A 10,451-nucleotide genomic window follows, 5' to 3' on the forward strand; every position below is an offset into this window, starting at 1 on the left:
TCATAAATCCTATCCTTCAGGACCTTTTCCATTAACTTACTGACCACCGAAGTAAGACTAACCGGTCTATAATTACCAGGGTAATTCCTATTCCCTTTCTTGAACAGAGAAACAACATTCGCCACTCTCCAGTCCTCTGGCACTATCCCTGTGCACAGTGAGGACCCAAAGATCAAAGCCAAAGGCTCTGCAATCTCATCCCTTGCCTCCCAAAGAATCCTTGGATATATCCCATTTGGCCCAGGGGACTTGTCGACCCTAAGGTTTTTCAAAATTGCTAATACATCCTTCCTCAGAACATCTACTTCCTCCAGCCTACCCGCCTGTATCACACTCTCATCCTCAAAAACATGGCCCTTCTCCTTGGTGAACACTGAAGAAAAGTATTCATTCAACGCCTCTCCTATTTCTTCTGACTCCATGCACAAGTTCCCACAACTGTCCTTGACTGGCCCTAACCTCACCCTGATCATTCTTTTATTTCTCACATAAGAGTAAAAAGCCTTGGGGTTTTCCTTGATCCGACCCACCAAAGACTTTTCATGCCACCTCCTAGCTCTCCTAAGCCCTTTTTTTTAGTTAATTCCTTGCTACCTTGTAACCCTCAAGTGACCCAACTGAACCTTGTTTTCTCATCCTTACATACGCTTCCTTTTTCCTCTTGATAAGACATTCAACCTCTTTTGTGAACCATGGTTTCCTCACACAGCATTTTCCTCCCTGCCTGACAGGGACATACCTATCAAGGACATGCAGTATTTGTTCCTTGAACAAGCTCCACTTTTCATTTGTGCCTTTCCCTGACAGTTTCTGTTCCCCTCTTATGCTCCCTAATTCTTGCCTAATTGCATCATAATTACCCCTCCCCCAATTATAAACCTTGCCCTACCGTATGGCCCTACCCCTCTCCATTACAATAGTGAAAGACACCGAATTGTCATCACTATCTCCAAAGTGCTCTCCCACAAACAAATCTAACACTTGGCCCAGTTCATTACCCAGTACCAAATCCAATGTGGCCCCCCCTCTTGTCGGCCTATCCGCATATTGTGTCAGGAAACCCTCCTGCACACACTGTCCAAAAACTGCCCCATCCGAACTGTTCGACCTATAGAGGTTCCAATCAATATTTGGAAAGTTAAAGTCACCCATGACAACTACCCTGAGACCGCCGCACCTATCCATAATCTGTTTTGCAATTTCTTCCTCCACATCTCTATTACTATTTGGGGGCCTTTAGAAAACTCCTAACAACGTGACCGCTCCTTTCCTATTTCTAACTTCGGCCCATATTACCTCAGTAGGCAGATCCCCTTCGAACTGCCTTTCTGCAGCCGTTAAACTATCTTTGATTAACAATGCTACTCCTCCACCTCTTTTACCACCTTCCCTACTCTTACTGAAACATCTATACCCCGGAACTTCCAACAACCATTCCTGTCCCTGTTCTAACCATGTCTCCGTAATGGCCACAACATTGTAGTCCCAAGTACCAATCCACGCTCCAAGTTCACCTACCTTATTCCGATGCTCCTTGCATTGAAGTAGACACACTTCAACTCACCTTTCTGTCTGCCGTTACACTCCCGCGACCTTGATACCCTCCTCAGTACCTGAGGCTACCTGCAAAGGACCATGGGAAATATGGTCAACCCAGGACTCAGACGCTCAGAGCTTATGTATATTGGCAACTCAGATAACTAGACGCTATTGAAACCCCCAGCTACTTTGCATTCTAATGGCCCATTTCTCCAGAACAAAAGACCTGTACTCAGGTAACAGATACAGAAACAGACTCATCGCCACCACTCCCTTTGCTCAGGGAGCCCAAAAGGCCAAGGTCAATGACCACTCTGGACATGCCCCACCATCAAGGCACCCGCCCCTTTATTGGCCAAAATTGAAGGCAGTAATCAAAGCCTGCCGAATTATTGGGTCCAAAGCTAAGGACTGCCCAAAAGAGTGCAAAACCCCAGAAGGATAAAGAGACACACTGCCATGTGTTCAGTCTCTCTTGGCCCCGGCGGTCAGCCTCTCTTGGCCTAAAACCAAGTCTAGCATCACGACCAGAAGACAAGTTCAAGACCAACGATCGCTACCAGATGGATAGGCTCAGCAGAAACAAAGTCACTTCTCCAGACCCAGCCACGCAAGATCCGAACAAAGGCCTTGTTCCTCTGCATAAAGCCGGGTGCCTGAACTTAAATACAGGTTGTTGTAGTGTTAGGTGTAATTTAGCTTGTAGTGTTTTATGTTGCATGTCGAAGTAATTCACGTGTGTAAAGAAACTATCATTGAAAAACTAACTAACTGGTTGTTTGGTTTTTGATCGATATCCGGTAAAACCTTGTGGTGGTATCATTTGATACCTGGCGACTCTGAAAAGCAATATTGTCATTAATAACTGTCATATCAGTATCCAGTTCAAAAGAGCAACATTATTGGTGTCTCCGGTGTGAATTGGCAACAATGCTATGCTTGGTTAATCTGAGCTTTGTATTAATCTTGAATTAAATACTTAGTTGGAGGTGATTCAAATGGAACAAAGATAATGAATCATAATTGAGTTTGGGATCATGGGATTGCTGACCTCATTCAGTATTTAAAGCATTGTGGGAATAGTTATGATTGTTCCCAGGCATTAACTGTGATCGCTACTCCAAAACAATTGGATCTTGCAAACTAACCAGGAAATTATTTTTTAGAAATTATAGACATATTATCATTGATTGGGAAATATTTTGTTAATCTTTGCTTGACTAAAATGACTTTAGTCAAAAACAGCTTTTTCCCGCTGTTACCAGACTCCTAAATGACCCTCTTATGGACTGACCTCATTAACATTACACCCTGTATGCTTAATCCGATGCCGGTGCTTATGTAGTTACATTGTGTACCTTGGTTTGCCCTATTATGTATTTTCTTTTATTCCCTTTTCTTCCCATGTACTTAATGATCTGTTGAGCTGCTTGCAGAAAAATACGTTTCACTGTACCTTTGTATACATGATAATAAACAAATCCAATCCAATCCAATCCAATTTTGCTATAATTTGTCTGATACTTTGTCAAATATCAATCTGAGCACTCTCGGACAATGACTTCGTGATAGATTGCAACACATGCCGAGAAAAAAGTGCCAATTGGTTGCCGGAGGTATTGCAATGTCAAGACCATAGGTTGGATTTTACAGACACCATCAAGTGTGTTTTCGGCATGGGGAGATGCAGGTATAATATGATGGGTGGAAATCCCACCACCTTTTAGAATAATAATAATCTTTATTCGTGTCACAAGTCAGCTTACATTAACACTGCAATGAAGTAACTGTGAAAATCCACCTCGTCATCACACTCCGCGCCTATTCGGGTACACAGAGTGAGAATTCAGAATGTACAAATTACTTAACAGCACGTCTTTTGGGACTCGTGGGAGGATAACTGATGCACCCGGAGGAAACCCACGCAGACACAGAGATTATTAAGTACCTGGGAAGAAAAGGGAAGAAAAGAAAATACATAATAGGGCAACACAAGGTACACAATGTAACTACATAAGCACCGGCATCGGATGAAGCATACAGGGTGTAGTGTTAATGAGGTCAGTCCATAAGAGGGTCATTTAGGAGTCTGGTAACAGCAGGGAAGAAGCTGTTTTTGACTAAAATCATTTTAGTCAAGCAAAGATTAACAAAATATTTCCCAATCAATGATAATATGTCTATAATTTCTAAAAAATAATTTCCTGGTTAGTTTGCAAGATCCAATTGTTTTGGAGTAGTGATTACATTTAATGCCTGGGAACAATCATAACAAGTCCCACAATGCTTTAAATACTGAATGAGGTCAGAAATCCCATGATCCCAAACTCAATTATGATTCCTTATCTTTGTTCCATTTGAATCACCTCCAACTAAGTATTTAATTCAAGATGTAATCATTAATACAAAGCTCAGAGAGAACATGCAGACTCCATTTTGACTCTTTATTTAAAATGTTCCCAATTAAGGGGCAATTTAGTGAGGCCAATCCACCCACCCTGCACATCTTTGGTGAGAATGGGGCGAATGTGCAAACCCCAGATGGACAATGACCGAGGGTCGGGATCGAACCTGGGTTCTTGGCACTGTGAGTCAACAGTGTTAGCCACTGTGCCACCGTGCCACCCTTGATTCTTTTTTAATAAAGCATTTCAGCTGCTAACGACTTGAAAAGCTGCCATTCGAGCAATGAAAATCTACCTTCTCTTCTCTCGACTTAAGGCCCTTACTCTCATAGTTTAAACGTCCAGAACAAAGAGAGTGAATCTTTCAATTTCCTTATCATTCAGCATTGAACTTCATTTTGGCTCAGAAAGTAACTACCTGCAGCATAATTTGTACATTTTTGCAAGCTTGTGCATATGTGAATGTAGGTCATGAATGTTCGAGAAGCATGGTTTACCTTTTCAAATATTTTGCTATAAACCAGAGCACCTGGAGGAATCCAGGTAGTGTGGCAACCAGAATTGTGCGCAATATTCCAAGTGCAGCCTTACCAAGATTCTATACAACTGCAGCGTGACTTGCCAGTTTTTATACTCGATGCCCCGTCCAATAAAGACAAGCATTCCATGTGCTTTCTTGACTACCTTGTCCACTTGTGTTGCCACTTTCAAAGATCTGTGGACCTGTAAGCCCAGATCTCTTTGACTTTCTTTTTCCTAAGAGTTTTGCCATTTTCTGTATATTTCCTCTCTATGTTAGACCTACCAAAATGTATAACCTCACATTCGTCTGGATTAAACTCCATTTGGCATTTCTCCGCCCTAGTCTACGACCTATCTATGTCCTGCTGTATCCTCTGCTAATTCTCAACACTATCTGCCACTCCACCAACCTTGGTGTCATCCGCGAATTTACTAATCAGACCAGCTACATTTTCCTCAAAATCATTTATGCATACTACAAACAACAGAGGCCCCGGCACCGAACCCTTTAGAACACACTAGTCACAACCTTCCAGTCAGAAAAAAACCCTTCTACTGTTACTCTCTGCCTTCTGTGACCAAGCCAGTTCGACATCCACCTTGCCACCTCACCTCTGATCCCGTGTGACTTCTGTACCTGTCTGCCATGAGGCATTTGTCAAAGGCTTTACTGAAGTCCATGTAAACAACATCAACTGCTCTCCCTCATCAATCATCTTTGTCACCTCCTCAAAAAACTCAATCAAGTCAGTGAGGTATGACCTCCCCTTTACAAAACCATGCTGTCTATCGCTAATGAATCCATTTGTTTCCAAATGGGTAAAATCCTGTCTCTGAGAATTCTCTCCAATAATAATGTACTACATGAGGCTAGAGTTTACTGGATTATACCTGCTACCTTTCTTAGACAGCGGTATCACATTAGCTATTCTCCAGTCCTCTGGGACCTCACCTGTAGCCAATGAGGAAGGGAGTGTATGTCCTTTGCGGGGTGACGTGTGTGCATCATTGGGGGGGGGGGGGGGGGTGTACTACACCCCCTCAAATTTTTATTCCCCTCCTCTCCTCCCGCCTGCCCTCCAAAGCCAAACACCCCCACTCCCACACAACGATATCCCTAGGTTGCCCAATCCCTCCCTGCCTAAAACACCTGACTCACTCCGGTGTCCATCTTCTCTTCTTCCTGGACTTGTCGCTTGTATAAAGATTCACATGTTAAACCCTGTATCCCTTTTGTTTTGCCTTTTAATTTATGTTCTGCTATTTCAATTTTTATACCTGTACAAAAATTTACCTGTGCCTTTAAGGTGGAATTCACCGTTACTTCTTTTTCAATGAACTTCCAGCAGGCTGTGCTGTTGCTCTGGCATCAATGATGGCACATCTTGATGGACTTGGCTGTCGGCCAATAGACTGTTTCAGATTGCCGGGTATTATCAATGGATCATGCTGATTGGTCAGGTTTTTCTCTGGAATGTTCTCTGTGAGACTGTTTTTGCTTTTAATTTCAGTTTGATCAAGACGCTGGAGGGCCACAGCCCTGATCTCTCCCTCTTACTGGATGGATTCTATCTAAAGGTTCAAATAAAGACCTTCCTCGCTCTACAGTCAGACTGAACTGCAAGGAAGTTCAGTCCAGCAGCAGCTGCAGGCAAGGCCAGTTATTTAAAGAACCGTCTTTAAAATCTTGCAAGGGAAACTCTGTTTTTCCTCAATAAAGCTCGGGGACATTCTGGTGGAATTGAAAACAAATAAGAATTACACAGACCTGAGGTGGATCTTCTGAGTAAAGGCCCATGTTAATAAAAATGAAAGTGACTACCCCGAGGGAATCCCACAGCCTGGGGATTTGGACTGAATGTTACAACCAGAAGATCCTTGTTAGCCATTCAACCGGTGGTTCTCAATCACTCCGCGTCCTGGAAGGACAGTCAGCTGAAAAAACAACTTCAACATCTAAAGCAAGGGCACTCATTTTCCACCTCACATTAATCCTCTTTTATGTTTCCCCTCCTCCTCTCTCTGCATGTATAGGTCTTGTGTGTGTTTAGGTAGAGGGTGGGATGGTATAAGGGGGGGGGGGGAGTAGTTAATTAGCTGGCCATTATTCTATTATAGGCATTGCATGTCTCATCTCTATTGTTATAAAAAAGTTGTTATGTTTCACTTACAAGTCTGGTGCCTGTAGGTCATTGGAGCAGTCAAGGGACAAAGATCTTGGAAACTTTATACAAATTATTGGTTAATTCACTTGCGTTGGGACTCTGGGGTCTGTGGGGTAGGAATTGACTGCGCGCTAGCACAGGGTGTCATAACACTTATAGATGGTCACAGGCTGTAAGGAATCAGGAAGTGAGCTACTCGCTGCAGAATTCTGAGCCTCTAACCTGCAATTATAATCAGAATACTTATTTAGCTGGTTATGATTCTGGTCAATAGTAACCCTCAGAATGTTGATGGCGGGGTATTAAGCTATGGTATTGTCATTGAACCTTAAGGGGGTGGGGAGTTAGATACTCTCCTGTTTAGATTTTCACTGTCTGGCACTGGCACTTGTGGTGCAAATGTTACTTGTCATTTATCAATCCAAGCATGAATTTTGTCCTGGCCCTCTGCATATAGTCACAGTCTGTGCCAGTATCTGAAGAGTAGCGGATAGTACTGAACATCGTGTAATCATCAGTGAACACCCCCACACCTGACCTTTAATGGAAGAAAGGTCATTGATGAAGCAGCTGAAGGTGGTTGGGTCTCGGATGCTAACCTAAGGAGCTCCTGCAGCGATATTTTGGGGCTGAGATGATTGACCTCCACAGTGATCTTCCTTTATGCTAGGTATGACTCTAACCAGAGATTTCACCTGATTCTTATTTTGCTCAGACTCCTTGATGCTGCACTTGATCAAATGCAGTATTGATGTTAAGGAGAGTCACTTCCACACCTCTGCAGTACAGCTCTTTTGTCCATATTTGGTCTAAGGCTGTAATGAGGTCTGGCGCCAAGTGGCCCTGGCAGATCCCAAATGGAGCATCAATATGAAGGCAATTTGTCATACTACGAGGTGATCAACAAGGCAGTGTTGAAACACAACAGAGGTTTATTGAACAAAGCAGAACTATACACACAGGATGGCACAACTACAACACAGGTCTTGTTCTGAAGACTCCTGGGCTAACTCTGACCAAGCTCCACTGACCAGAACTGACCCCTGTAAGGCTGATGTTTGTGCACTCCATCCCCATAGGCTCTGGGTTTGTCAAGTGACCCAAGGAGTGTCTTCTTAAAGCAGGCCACCACCACATTATTGTTGAGTAACTTTTGCTTGATAGCATTGTCTGTAAATGCCTTCTATCATTTTGCTGATAATTGACAGTACACTGTTGAGGGAATAATTGACCATGTTGGATTTCTCCAGTTTTTGTGAACAGGATATCTGTGGGCAATTTTTCACTTTGTTGGGCAGGTGCCAATGTTGGGGCCTTTTCATGCTCTAAATAGGATAGAATTACTATTGAACTCAAATCATAAATATCATTGTTCAGATAGAAGAATGTTCCTTGTCACGTGTCTGGAAAAAGTTTTACTTAAACATCAAATTGTCTTTGTGGAGTTTTACTCAATCCCACAACTGCACTTCCTCATATCTTTCAGGTTCAATATGTTCATGCTAAGTAGCTCTTTTAAAACATGGACTGAATCTTAACCCACATAAAAGGATTGGTTCGGGTTTGCATGAGATGATAGAGCTTTAAAATTTCAAACCTAACCCAATCTGCCCCCAACCTGCCAACTTTCATGATTAACGATTGCAGGACAAGAGCTGGAGCAACCAACCAGCTTGCAGAAGTTGGATTGGTTGACTACATACTCTGATTGTACCACCTTTCAGGTTTAACCCAGCTGACTGAGTTTCCCAGACCTTGGGAATCCTGACTGCTGAAAGGAGGTGAGGATAGCTTCAGGAAGAACTTAAGTGCTTCCCTCAAGCCCGGCAAACACCTCAGAACTCATCGGTTGGGCCTTGGGACTGCCAAGATTGAGGATCTTCTCCTGGGTTCACTCCCCACCCCTCTACCCAGGTTGGGGACTGCTCACTAGCAGCTGTAAGTAGGCCCCCAATAATTTGCCGTTGTCTAATATCTTTTTATTTTGAAACCCCTTTTACTTGCATTAGAGGCTGTAGTGATCGACCAGATGATTCACTGACACCCCGCTACAAGCTGTACGGTGGCAAAGTATTTACTTGAGAAATATTTACACTTGCCAAAATGATTATCTCGTCTTGGAAGTTGGCGATATTTCTCTCGGCCTCACTCCTGATGGTGTATGGGTCTGGATCTCCATCGATGATTACTGCTTCTGACTCACAAAATCATCGTTGAAAGTTGTTTTTGTTTACGGCCCGCATCTCGTCGCCAGTTTTCTCTTTTGTTTTGTTCTTTGTTGAAGCCACAAAGAGAAATAATCAGAGGTGGCACACGTCAAGCTCATATAACATAGTGCACAGGGTTTATATACAAGATACTGCTCAAACAGATTACAATGGTGAACTCCACAAAAGCCCACCGAACGCTCCGATTATGTCACTGCATAACACATAACATTACACCAGCCAATGGTGTTACTCTGATGCATAACACAACCCCATCAATCCAGGTTAATAATTTGCTGCAAACCACACATCTCTTCTTTTTCAGTGATAAAGTAGCTTGCAACAATTCTGATTTTACAGGTAGCCAAGATTCAAACAGAAACAACCTGCCCTTAAAAACAGACTGAGGGAAACAATGGAGGTAGATCTTTTAGCTTCAGCTCAGACTGTGGAAATCCATCACAAAATGCTACAGCTTCACCAGCTTGACTGAGGGGTGAACTTTTACATGTAGACTTTTACTTGCGGAAGGCTTGTAGAGGTGGATTGTGATAGGGTCCAGCATGAAGGAGAGAGGATCAAGAGTGACAGAGAACAGAGGAGTGGTGATATTGGGTGGGTCTAGAGTGATGGGTGAGAAGCTGGTGGATGACAGGAGAGGGTAGAAGGTGGTGCAGCGATTTTGAAAGGTGGCATGCACCATTTTACAGTCTAACCTTGACATTGCAATAGTCAGTCAGTGAAGTCCCTCTAAATGGGAGAAGGGTCTTTTCAGGTGTGTCAAGGTCAGCGCAGCTGGCCGACTAAAAGGCTGATTTCAGGGAGGTAGGTGGATGCCTTCAAAGGTCGCAGCTAGTAGAGGGCAGCCAACCGGTGACTCCAAACCTCCATCCTGTCCAGTGAATGGCTGACAAGGGCTCATGTAATTAGTCCTTCTATGTTGCCAAGGCAATGGTCTCTGAAGCATCCTAAGGACAGTGGAGTCAAGTGGAATAGTATTAGAGGAAAGCTTCTTGCACATGGCTTTCATAACCCAAGTCACAGCGCAATGTCTCCATATGTAGACATGTATGAACAGGAGGAACATCCATCACTGGTCCTCCAGGATGTCCTTAACTGGAAGCTAAGGGTTGTTTCCACATCTAAACGGAGGCCAAGAGAAGGGCTTAGCTGTGTTTGAGATGGAGGAAACTTGTGAAGGACACGTTCACTAAATGTATCACTTCAATTATTTCACACATCCACTGAGCCATCGTTGATGCAGACTGCAACCAACCCTGTCTTGATGAGGACTCACCTAGGTGAGGAGAAGGAGGGCCTGGCGCCAGTTGGCACAGGGCCAGGAGGAACAAGGACCTAAACAGCAACTGGGCTTCTAGATGGTCAAGAGGCTGGCAAACATGGTCCACTGCAATGGTGAGCATTGGCCCGACCATAGGTTTTTCATCTAATGTGCTGTTAATTAGAGATGAGCGAAAGGCAATGCCAGAGTTGCCCTCATATGTCCTGGGATATAGATGCTCACACCTGCCAGCTTCTTCAGTACAAACTATGGCCACCAGGACTCTGGAGGAATGATACAGGGCTCCTGGCCTGCACTGAGTGAACGTCTG

Source organism: Scyliorhinus canicula, chromosome 4, assembly GCF_902713615.1.
Source record: "Scyliorhinus canicula chromosome 4, sScyCan1.1, whole genome shotgun sequence".
Classification (NCBI taxonomy): Eukaryota; Metazoa; Chordata; class Chondrichthyes; order Carcharhiniformes; family Scyliorhinidae; genus Scyliorhinus; species Scyliorhinus canicula.